The 12,258-nt window shown below is 56.4% G+C and overlaps 1 protein-coding gene across 6 annotated transcripts in view; it reads left to right on the top strand.

Moving 5' to 3' along the window:
* The first annotated feature begins 2,347 nt into the window (after positions 1-2,347).
* PPP6R1 (protein phosphatase 6 regulatory subunit 1) overlaps positions 2,348-12,258 on the top strand; it is a 29,336-nt gene continuing 19,425 nt past the window's right edge. Inside the window, exons 1-2 of one of the 6 annotated variants that reach the window (XM_054673173.1) lie at positions 2,485-3,200; positions 3,822-3,941. The gene's annotated coding sequence lies outside the window, so the exon portion shown is untranslated. Of the gene's footprint in view, positions 3,201-3,821; positions 3,942-5,087; positions 5,226-12,258 lie in introns of those variants that run through there. The other 5 variants (XM_024351668.3, XM_063800850.1, XM_054673174.1 and 2 more) reach the window with 5 other exon arrangements.

The raw sequence follows: 12,258 nt of genomic DNA, 5'->3' as shown, positions 1-12,258 counted from the left end.
AGGAGTTTGAGGCTGCAGTGATCTGTGATCGTGCCATGCACTCCAGCCTGGTCGACAGAGCCAGACCCTGTCTCTTAAAAAAAAGTTTCAATTCTAATGCAAACACAATGTATATCTGTGAGTTCTGCTGGGTGGAAATCCAGACTTCAGTCATTAAAGCCCCCACAGCTTCCCAGCTTCCATTTGAAGGGTAGGGACTATAGCCACATCCTTATCCCTCAGTTCCTGACCTCTGTGTTAAAACAGTGTGGCAATGATGCCATCATATTGTGGAGAAAACAAGGAAGCCAAATGCTGGGTAAAAGACAAAACATCCCTATAGAAAAAAGAGAAAAGGAAATGCCTCTCTGTGATGGTTCATTTCAGGTGTTGACTGGGCTAAGGGATGTCCAGATAGCTGGTAAAATATTATGGGTGTGTCTATGAGGGTATTTCTGGAAGAGACTAGCATTTGAATCGGTAGACTGAATAAAGATCTTCCCTCCCCAATGTGAGCTGGCATTATCCAATCCATTGAGGGTCTCAATAGAACAAAGAGGGCAAAGGAGGGGTGAATTTGCTCTTTTTTTTTTTTTTTTTTTTTTTTTCTCGAGACGGAGTCTCGCTCTGTCACCCAGGCTGGAGTGCAGTGGCCTGATCTGGGCCCACTGCAACATCCACCTCCCGAGTTCAAGTAATTCTCCTGCCTCAGCCTCCCGAGTAGCTGGGATTACAGGCGCACACCGCCACGTCCGGCTATTTTTTGTATTTTAGTAGACACGTGGTTTCACTGTGTTGCCCAGGCTGGTCTCAAACTCCTGAGCTCAGGCAATCCGCCCACCTCGGCCTCCCAAAGTGCTGGGATTATAGGCGTGGGGTCTTGAACTCCTGAGCTCAAGTACAGGCAGGCATGAGCCACCACGCCGGGCCCTTTGTTTTTGAGACAGGTTCTCGCTCTGTCTCCTAGGCTGGAGTGCAGTGGTGCAATCCGGCTCACTGCAGCCTCGGCTCAAGCGATTCTCCTGCCTTAGCCTCCCGAATAGCTGAGACCACAGGCGCGGGCCACCAGGCCCAACTAATTTTTTAAATTTTCTTTTGTAGAGACGGGGGTCTCCCTAGGTTGCCCAGGCTGGTCTCCAACTCCTGGTCTCATGCCATCCTCCGGCCTCGGACCTCCTAAAGTGTTGTGATTACAAGCGTAAGCCACCGCGCCCGGCCAATTCGCAGTCTTAAAACAAAAACAAAAACAAAAAAGTTCCTCGCGCCCACACGATTTTTACAGTAGGCCTCTAACATGGGTAGAGAGGGGGGCTATTAAAGTTGGGGAAACCGAGGCTCAAAGCCAGAGGGACCTTCATCAATCTAGACACAAGGTCTAGGAGGTCTCTTTCAGTTGATGCTATTAGAAGCTGCTTTGGGCGGAACTGGCAACACTAGCGACCCGGCCGGGACTATCGCCAGCAGACGGAAACGACTGAGGGCCCCTGAGGCTCGGAGGCGGCTAAGCGCGAGAGCCGGGCGGAACGAAGGTGCCTGGCTTTGGCTGGAGCGAAAACCAGGTCTGGATTTCACAAGAGCCCGACCCTGGAGCCAAAGCTCGACTATGATTAGAGGTGACAGAACAGCGAACGGATTTCCAAACGGAGCGAGTGGGAAGGGAAATCCTGGAGCGGAATATTCACGGGGCCTTGGAACGGAGCCGGTGCGCAGCTGCGGCTCACTGAGCTGTCTGGGTTTATTCCGGGGCAGACCGTTGGCACCAACGGGCGCAAGCGCGTCTACGGCGGCGGGGTTCAAGAGTGGGCGGTGTCGGGAGCGCCCGGGCGCACGCGCACTGCACCGCCCAGGCGTGCACCCCGTCTCCCGCACCTGCGCACCAACACAGCCGCGGGAGGGCGGGGCCTCCTGCGTCGTCCTGCGCTAGGGGGATTGTGGGATAGTGGCGGAGGGAGCCGGGCGTCGGAGGCCCTGAGGCCGGCCGCAGAGCCCGGAGATTGAGCGGCTTTGGGGAAGGGGTGGTTAAGGAAGTAGGCCTCGGCTTCCGTCGGTCGCTGCTCGGCTCTGCGGCCCGTTTGGACCGCGGAGGAGGTCGCCTTGCCCTCCCGTGGGGCGCTCGGTTGGACTGTGGAAACCGGGGCAACTTCCCCCGTCTTCCCGGCTGAGGCGCCTGCGCGGGCCTCGCGACCCGGCTCGCCAACCCGCCTCGGCCCGCACGCCCACCTCGCCTGCGGACCCCGGAGGTGCCTACGCGGACTAGTGACGCCCCCCGCCCGTCGGCAACTCCACCCGGCGCTGACCCCCTCAACTCTGCAGGACCCGGCGCGCGAGGACCCCACGACCCGCGGGCGCCTGCGCGGACCCCGCGAGCCCCGGCGCCTGCGCGAGTCCCCGACGTCGCCCCCGCCCCCACTTACCGGGCCCCGCAGCAGGGGCCTGAGCCGCCGGCGGCGGGGCGGGGGGGGCGCCCCGATGAGCCCCGAGTGCGAGGAGCCGCCGCCCCCCCTCGCAGGTGAGCGGCCCGCGTCGCCCGACCCTCTCCAGGGCCAGGCGCCCACGTCTTCCCCTCTCCGCGTCCCCTCAGGCTTTTTCCTCTCGGGACCCCCGCGGGTCTTTTCTGCTTCGGATCCTTTCCCTCCTTCCTTCGGGTTCTCTCTCCACGGCACCCCGTTTCTTCCCCCTCGACCCTCCCCAGTCTCTTAATCTCTTCCCCTCAGCTCCGCCGCCACCCTAGTCTCAGTCTCTTGCCCTCGGCCTTTTCCCACTCGCTCTCTGCAGCTGCGCTCACCAGTCCCTGAGCCTCAGCTCCGCTCTCTTGCCTCTCTGGCCGGTTCCCCGGCCCCCCAGGAGTCTTTCCCCCTGGTTACCCTGGACTTTGCCCGCTTACGCCCTTCCCTCTCGCCCCGATCTCTGCCCCGCCACCTCTTCCGTGGCGCAGCCTCCTTAGATCCCCGGAGCTCAGGACTGGAGGAGCGGGGCTTGTTTTCACCTTGACCGACCCTCTCCCGCCTCCGGCTTCTTGTGCGAGGGACCTGGGAGCGGGGCTTCTCTGGAGCAGCCACCACTCGGGCCTGCTTCAGTGAGATGAAGCCTGCTGAGGGCAGGCAGGGAGCCTGGCGCTGGGCACCGAGGAGGGGGCATCAGCCCTAGGCCCTGCCCTGGAGGTGGGGCCGGTCCCTGGAGGGGGTACAAGGGGGTCACAATTCCTGCGTGTTGTGATCGAGGTAACTTAGGGAGCTGCAGGGGGCCACAGAGCGGGAGGCACTGGTGAGACTGACTGGACGGATGGCTTTTTCTGTCTAGGAAGGATGAGTAGGAGGTGACAGATGGAGAGTGGGAAGAAGGGCCTTCCGGGGGGGAAGGAGCAGCACGTGCAGATATGTCAAGGAAGGAAGGTCGGAGTCCTGAGTGCAGATGTATTGGCAGGGTGAGGGGCAGAGTAGTTCGGCCCGGCGTGCTTGTCCAGGCCTCGAATGGGACCTCTGGTTGGGGTCTTTCTTGCTCGCTCTTAGTACACACAGACGTGACCATAGATACCCGCCTGAAAGGCAAGATGTTTCAGGAAAGGAAGCTGCGTAGACTGTCAGGTGCGGTACTGGGTTCACAGTTGTAGAGAAACTGCAGTGGGATTTCATCCAGCCCAAGGGCGAGGGTCTGTTAGCGTGCGCTGCAAATGCAGCAAGGACTCGAGATTGCCTGGATGACACAGGATGAGGACTTGGTTTACATACATGCACAACACACATGGAGACACGGCGCCCGGCCACGTGTGCTTACCAGTGGTGGGATGGCTGTTGGAGCTGCTTGTGCTGTTGAAAATGTTATGCTTTTTTTTTAAACTCTAGTTCTGGGATTGGGATCATGAGAAGGCAGTCCAGCTAATTGTTAGAGGACCTTTTGCCAGACAGACCTAGGCCGAGTCCGGCTTCTGCCAAGCGAGACCTTGGACAAGTTGTTCCTCGTCTGTAAGTGGGGATAGCAGACTGCTCTCCTCAGAGGGTGGTTCTAGGGATTAAGTGCAGGGTTTGTAGAAGCCTGTGGCAGAATGCAAGGCACATGACACTCTGCAATCAGTAGCTGTTTTGATGATGATGATTTTGAGACTGGGTTTTGCTCGTTTGCCCAGCCTTGAACTCCTGGACTTAAGTGATCTTCCCACCTTAGCCTTCTAAGTAGCTAGGACTACAGGCACGTCCTGCAATGCTTGCTCAATTTTTGTGTTTTTGTACCACGCTTGGCTAATGTTTGTATTTTTTGTAAAGACTGGGTCTTGCTCTGGTGCCCTGCTGTGGTGCCCAGGCTGATTTCAAACTCGTGGGTTCAAGCAGTCCTCCTACCTAGCCTCCCAGAGAGCTGGGATTATAGGCATGGACCACCACACCTGGCCGTTCTTTCCATTATTATTTGATTTGGGAATGTCTATTGCAGTGGCTCTCAACTGGGGGCGATTGTATCCCCTGGGGGACGATTGGCGATATCTGGAGATGTTGTTGGTGGTTACAACTGCGGGGAATGCTGCCAGTATCTGGTGAGTGGAGGTGGAGGCTAGGGATGTTGCTGAGTGTCCTCCAGTGCATGGGCAGCCCCAACACCAAAAAGAACCGTCCAGCCCAAATGTTAGCAGCGCAGAGGAGGAGAACTTTGCTCCACTGCTGGGGTGTGGTGTGTCGTTGTGGCTTATTTGCTCTGTCGTGACTCATGAGCTGTGTGTTGGTGAGTTGTGTATTGCGAGTTACCACCATCTTTGTGGCCATTAGCTTTTGTTGGTTCATCTACTGTTTCTTTCCATTAGAGGAGAACCTGCTTGTCGGGTCCCCCTGCCCATTTTTTTTTTTTTTTTCTTCCTGGGATGTGTGGCCCAGTGCTCTTAACAGAACACCTTTCTCTGGCTTTAGTTTTCATTAATTCAACAAGTAGCTTTAGTTGGGCCTGGCCTTATGCTAGATCCTGGGAAGTCGGCATGTTTCAGGGGGAGGCAGATGACTGAACAGGTACATCCTGTCACAGAGCCGAGGCTCACATGCTGTTCTAGGGTGACTGCGGGATGCTGTGGAAGCGGCATGGAGCAGGCCTCTAACACAGATGCAGGGGGGGAGGCTCCCTGGAGGAAGTGGTGTCTGTGTGGGGGCCTGAAGGACCCAGGAGGAGCTAGTCAGGCTCGAAGAGCTCAGGGAAGGAGGAGGGAGCAGCCCAGCCCCGGCTGAGGGCAGTCAGGTGTGACACCCACACGGGAGGTAGCAAGAGATGAGGTGAGAGAGGCCTGAGAGCTTTGGTGAGAGTGAGGGCCTTGCCAGAGTGGGAATCACTCGGCACCCGGCTTGATGGGGCTCACCTGCCTTTCCATGCCAAACCGTGGTTTTCCCTTTGCACACCGGTTTTGTGGGTCCTTCTCCAGAGAGTGCTGCCTTACAGTAACCCCATCTGTGAGGTATTTCCCGGATAAGGAAACTGGGGCTCGGTGGGGTGAGATCCTTGGTCTAGGCCACAGAGATTTCAGTTTGGGGAGGTCAAATGGGAATGCAAGCTTTTCTGACTTTGGATCACACTGTAACACTAACTCTGCCCCATTCTGTTTTTCCAAAGAGCTATTTCAAAATCTGTTCATTGGTCTTTTCCTTTTTTTCCTTTAAACCTGTGGCCAGTTCAGGAGACGATTTGAATGTGGATGTTCAAGTCCCCGTCCCAGTCCTTGGCCAGTGTTTCTAGACTCTTCTGTTTCCTAGTTATTCCATCCTCTGGGGTTGGACCAGGGCTGCTAGCTCCCTTGGGAGGGTGTGCTTCTGGGGCCAGAGGGGAGGCACTGAGGGTTCTCTTTAAGTGGGGACCCTCCCCAAGGCTTTCCCAAGCCACAGGAAAGCCCTAGCTCATGATCTTGTTGGGCCTTGGGCCGGTCCCCCTTCTCCTCTGGCCCCAGTGGCCCTTTCTACCAAATTGGTGTCCCTGATTCCTCCTTGCTGGGTGGGTGATGCTGGATTCTGCAGCCGGCACACACCGTAGGTCCTGCCCAGAGGTGGTGGGGTTGCCATTACTGTCACTGCATCCCTGGAATTGGGTGTTCCCAGCCCCCTTTCAGATTTGGCTGAGAGCTGACAGAGGCTTGGGGGACATTAGAGGGAGATGGTCTTGCTGTCCACCGGACTCTGGGTCCTTTAAGGAGCTGGGTGCTGGCCAGCCTGCTGCTGGTAGCAGGCTCTTTCCCTTCCTAGGGTACCGGCCAGGGGGCCAGGCGTTGGAGCTTCTGCTGAGCATTGGGACAGCTCAGGCAGCTGTTTCTGGAGGCCCCCTGAGGCATCTGTGCCCATGACCTCCATTTCTGGGTGCTCGTGGGTCAGCGCAGGTTGGGAAGGGGTGACAGATGAAGCATGGGCCCACCGGTTCCCTGGCGGCAGAGCTGTGCTTGGACGGATACCTGCAGCAGTGGGGATGGCTCTGTGGGAGCCGCAGTTAGTGCCTGTCCAAGCAGGGGAAGGAAGGGGCTGGCAGGCCCTTGAGGGGTGGCTGGTGTTGAAGGCCCTAAAACACCACAGCTAAGTCAGAAACCAGAGGCAATAGTGCAGAGCTGGTGGAGGGACAGCGGCAGAGGTAGTTTTCGTTTTTAATGGCTTCCTTTCTCATTTACAATTTCCCCTTCTTCCGTTTGCAGCCAGACTCATGGTTTTCAAACGGTAGCTAAAAACTAGTGGTAGTCACTTCCGCTTTCTTGAAGTTGCTAAAAGTTGCAAAGAATGGGGGTGGCGGGGTGCATGGCGCCTGCCGTAGTATCCGAATGGTCTGAGGAAAAGTACTTGAGTCACTTAGGCAAATGGGTAGAGTCTTTCTCCTGCTCCTCTGTGTTTAGCACCATCACCTTTGGGGTAGTGACCGGTCCCCTACCTGTCCTGCCAGAAAGCCTCAGGGTTGGACCGGAAGAGACTTGCACCTGCTGAGCTCCTGCTGTGTCAGGGCCACCTGCTTTAGCTCAATGCCTTTTCACAGCAGCCCGCCCTGGTGGGCTGTGTCTCCTTTTCACGGATGAGGAAATGAGACTCAGAGAAATCAAGTGCCTGCCCAGGTTCACCAAGAGAGTGAGAGTGAAACCCACTCTCCTGCTCCATTCCCAGGGATTCTAGCAGGCTTCATGAGGTTGGGAGAGGGGACTGAGAGGGCTTCAGGCCATAGTGCATTCAGAGGTTGTGGTGGGGGAAAGTTTTTTTCTCTTTTTTTCTGTTCTTCCATATTTGCATCTTCATTCTGTTTAGAGCCTGATAATTGAGGTTTGTAGAGTGTCGACCACTCAATTGCATTTGAGCCTTTCAGTCTACTCTGATTTTCAGAGGAGCCACTTGAGATGGAGAGTTCAGGGGGCTGCCTGGGTTCTCAGGGCAGGAGTTCTTGGATGCCATGCACCAGCAAGCACCCTCCCGTCTCGTTCTGGCTGCCCCTGCCCCAGTTGTCTGGGGAGCTCGGTTTGGAGGGGAAGCCTGACCTTTTTCCCGAAGCAGATGGTTAGTCTGTACCAGGGGTAGGGGGTTTGGGGGCCGAGGGCCATGCCTGTGCCCTTTAATCAGGTATCTTAGAAGTGAACGGTGGGCCTCAGTGTGAGAATTTCTGCCTGTTGTTTAGAGACCAGGGCACACTGGAAGCCTCTTGCTAGCCATGTGGCTCCACCCCTCTGGGCCCCTTTTCCACATGAGACTCTGTCGGAATAATAAGAATTCTTCCCTTGGTCTTGATGTGGAGCCGAGACAAGTGTCTGCAAGTGCGGGTCCATGGATTTTCTACAGATGCTGCCTTGGTGCTGCTCCTATCCCGTCCCCACTGTGGAGGGGCTCACTTAGCTTAGAGCTGTTGGTGGTGAGAGATGGGGAAGGGGTAACCTGGGTGAGTCCCCAGGGCTGAGCCTTGGCAGCTTCAGCTCTGCCAGGCTGGCCGGCATCTCATCAGCTCTGCGGACGCTGGGACATAGTGCAAGGCCTGAGCCTGGCCCTGGCTCTGTCCCTGCCATGGCCGATGGCCTGAGGCAGGTTTTTTTTTTTCCCCCAACAGTTTTTATTGAGATATTCCGTACAGTTCATCCATTTAGAGTGTACAGCCAGGCGCAGTGGCTCACGCCTGTAAGCCCAGCACTTTGGGAGGCCGAGGCAGGCAGATCACTTGAGGTCAGGCATTCAAGACCAGCCTGGCCAACGTGGTGAAACCCCGTCTGTACTAAAAAAATGCAAAAATTAGGCCGGGCGTGGTGGCTCATGCCTGTAATCCCAGTGCTTTGGGAGGCCAAGGCAGGCAGATTACAAGGTCAGTAGTTCGAGACCAGCCTGGCCAATATGGTGAAACCCCGTCTTTACTAAGAAAACACACACAAAAATTAGCCGGGTGTGGTGGCGCACTCCTGTAATCCCAGGTACTCAGGCTGAGGTGGGAGAATTGCTTAAACCCGGGAGGCGGAGATTGCAGTGAGCCGAGATCGCGCCGCTGCACTCCAGCCTGGGTGACAGAGCGAAACTCTGTCTCAAAAAAAAAAAAAAAAAAAAAATTAGCCAAGCATGGTGGTGCGCACCTGTAGTCCCCACTACTCGGGAGGCTGAGGCAGGAGATATGCTTGAACCCGGGAGCTGGAGGTTGCAGTGAGCCGAGATCGCGCCGCTGCACTCCAGCCTGGGTGACAGAGCGAAACTCTGTCTCAAAAAAAAAAAAAAAAAAAAAAAATTAGCCAAGCATGGCGGTGCGCACCTGTAGTCCCCACTACTCGGGAGGCTGAGGCAGGAGATATGCTTGAACCCGGGAGCTGGAGGTTGCAGTGAGCCGAGATCGCGCCACTGCACTCCAGCCTGGGTGACAGAGAGAGACTCTGTCTCAAGAAAAATAATAATAAATAAAGTGTACAATTCAGTGGTTCTTAGGGTATTCACAACGTTGTGGAAACATCACCACAATTGATTTTGGAACATTTTTTTAATCACCCTTTCCTTTCAGGAACTTCTCCCAATCCCCGCCAGCTCCTGGAAGCCTGTAAGCTCTTTTCTGTCTCTATGGATTTGCCTGTTCTGGATGCTTCACATAGGTGGAGGCCTGCAGTGTGTGGTTCCTTGGGACTGGCTTTGCTGGCATGGCATGGGCAGCCTATCGGCCTGCCTGGTCTCCCACAGAGAAAGAGGCTGTGTGTGTGTGCTTGCCACAGCCTTAGGCCGGAAATTGGCAGAGTCATGATAAATTTGGCGGTTGCCCCTTGAGATTATTCTGGTCCCAGGTACACCCAGATCAGGAAATCCATACCCCCTCCCGCTGCCGTCAGCACGCTGGTGAGTCACCTTTGCTGAGCCTGAGTTTTCTCATCTGTGACATGGACACTTGGTGGTCGGCCTGTCGCATTCCTTGTCAAGCGGGCTGGGAAGTAGGGGATGGTCCCTTGAGGAGGTCTAGCATCTGGGCAGAAGTGGGGAGGTGGGGAGTTACCACTGTGCACACAGAGGTTCCCGGAGCAAGGAAGGGAAACAGTTGTATTTCCTTGTGAGGTGGTGGTGCCTTCATCACTCTTGACACAGGGGAAAATACACACCCATTGCCTGCCCAGGGCGATCTTGCACTTTCCCCCACCTCCTGATTTAGGGACCCCGTAGGAGTGGCTGGGAGGGGCCGGGGTGGGAGTGATTTCACTTCGTCAACGCCCTGACAGGTACGGCAGCCTCCTGCCTGGGAGGAGCTGGGGCCTTGTGAAAATGAGGTTTGCTTTTCAGCTAATACTTGTGAGCGTTTATTGCCAGGGCCAGGTTCCATGCTAGGTGCCGCCCTCAGGTGCCCATGGTAACCTAGGGGGAAGGTTCTAGAGGAAGCATTGTAGGGCCACGAGTGTGTACCTCCAGTGTTTCATTGCTGTGTCACAGAGATGCTTCCAGGCGGCAGGTCAGAACGCACAGCTCAGGGAGACCGGGAGACAGTGGTGGACAAAGGCGGGGCTGGGGGCTGCTTGAGCCAGGCAGGCCAGGGCCCTTCTGTGAGGTGAATGCTTGGTAAGAGATCCGAGGATGAGAAAGTGAGTTATTAGGACAAAGTCGCTGGGGTAGACCCAAGCTTAGTGTGTTCTGAAAACAGAAGGCCAGCTTGGCCAGGGCAAGTAGGGAGTGGGAGGCCATTGAGGGTCCCAGGCGCTGACCCGATGAGAGGGCGGTTCTGATTTTCCCTTCAGCAAGCTCTGCATGGCTGTGGGGAGAGGGAACGAGCGGGGGTCGCCTGTGGTCGAGTGTGGGGGGCCTACCGTCAAGTGGTGGTCATGCAGGCAGAAGGGGTGGGATGGTTATGTTTGGGGAGGTCAGCGGTGCCTGGGTCGGGGTGGGAGGCCTGATAAGTCCCTAGATTTCTGGTGGTGCTGGGTTGGAGGAGAACTCAGGCCTCTGGCCGAACTGTGCTGTCACAGCTGGGCTGGGAGGGTCCTGAGGACCACAGCCCTCCATCCTGAATCCAGGGATGTCTATTGAGTAAGCACTAGCAGCTGGGGACAAGGTGGACAGGGAGTTTACCATCCAGACAGGTCCCTTCAGGGTGGGCCTGGAAATGGCAGGCTCCTCCCTGAGGTGAGAGTTGGGGTCACTGTGGCCAGGGCTAGTCCCTCAGGCAGAGCGAGTGCTGGAGCCAGCTCGGCGGGAACTTGCTCATTCATCCCTTAAGTGTCCACTACACAGGCCCTGTGCTGGGACAAGGGCTCTGCACCCTGAAAATACAACTTCTGAAAGCTGAGAGTGCCAGCTTCACTGCCCGCCAACCCCTGGATCGGGGCATGGGCATTTACTTTGGTGTGCCTCAGTTTCCTCTCCTGTTAAATAAGGCCATTCCCTGGAGGGTGGTTGTGAGAGTTGGTGGAGGTGATGGCTGTGAAGTCCTTTTCAGAGCAGTCAGCACAGTGCAGGTACTGGAGCGCAGTGGCTGATACCATCGACATCATTGCCTGGAATGCCCCCATCCACCCAGACCCGCAGGGCCTCCTGGATATCCATCCAGCACTGTGCCTCAGGCAGCCACGGGCTGTGCAGGAGACACCTGAAGTGGCAGCCCCAGGAGCACTGGCGAGGTGGCATGGGACACGGCCTCCCCAGGGCACTGGGGTCACCGTGGGCGCGGAGGTCAGTCAGTGAGCTGGCTGGGCAGGGGCACGAGAGCCTGGATGCAGGCTTGGTGGAGTGCACATCACCGAGCAGGTGCAGGTACTCATGTTTGTGCTTTAAAAGGATTTTTTTTTTTCCGAGACAGAGTGTTGCTCTGTCACCCAGGCTGGAGTGCAGGGGCGCAATCTCGACTCACTGCAACCTCCGCTCCCGGGTTCAGGCAGTTCTTCTGCCTCAGCCTCCTGAGTAGCTGGGACTGTAGGCACACACCACCATGCCCGGCTAATTTTTGTATTTTTAGTAGACACGGGGTTTCACCATGTTGGCCAGACTAGTGTCAAACTCCTGACCCCGGGTGATCTGCCTGCCTGGGCCTCCCAAAGTGCTGGGATTATAGGCGTGAGCCACCACACCCGACCTTAGAAGGAATATTGGGAGTCTGGGCATGGTGGCTCATGCCTGTAATCCCAACACTTTGAGAGGCCCAGGTGGGCGGATCACCTGAGGTTAGGAGTTCAAGGCCAGCCTGGCTAACGTGGTGAAATCCCATCTCTACCAAAATAGAAAAATTAGCCGGGTGTGGTGGCAGATGCTTGTAGTACCAGCTACTAGGGAGGTTGAGGCGGAAGAATCGCCTGAACCCGGGAGGTGAAGGTTGAGGTGAACCTAGATTGTGCCACTGCATTCCAGCCTGGGCAACAGAGTGAGACTCCTCAAAAACAAAGGATTATTGGGAAAAGTGGACTGGTGAGGGGTAAGTGGTGAGTCACTAGGGGCTGTGGACTGGGACCTGGCAGGCCCCCCAGAGGAGCAGGGGTTCAAATGCCTGGAGGCTGCTGCTATCTCCCCTAGTCCTCCCGCTGCCGCCATGACTGTCGTTGGTCACGGAACTCTTCCCTCCGCTCCACCCTCAATTGTCATTGGCCAGGTGTAGGGACCCATATAGTGTTATATCAAGATTGTTGCCAATCTAGAGTCACCGAGGCAGACAGGCAGACTGGGAGCAAGGTCTGGACTGCAACCTTCCGCGCTGAGCCCAGCCTTAGGGTGGTCAGGGTGGATGAGCGAGGAGATCCTGGCCCCAGGCTGGCCTGGCTTCAAGCTAGGCAGGAAGGAGAGGAAAGGAGGCCCAAGAGGCGTTCGACCTGCCTGAGGCCATGTGTGGGACTCTGTCCTGCGTGTTGTCAGCCCAGGCTGCTCTCCTAAG

Source organism: Pan troglodytes, chromosome 20 (assembly GCF_028858775.2).
Source record: "Pan troglodytes isolate AG18354 chromosome 20, NHGRI_mPanTro3-v2.0_pri, whole genome shotgun sequence".
Taxonomy (NCBI): Eukaryota; Metazoa; Chordata; class Mammalia; order Primates; family Hominidae; genus Pan; species Pan troglodytes.
This window is presented reverse-complemented; position numbering and strand designations above follow the sequence as displayed.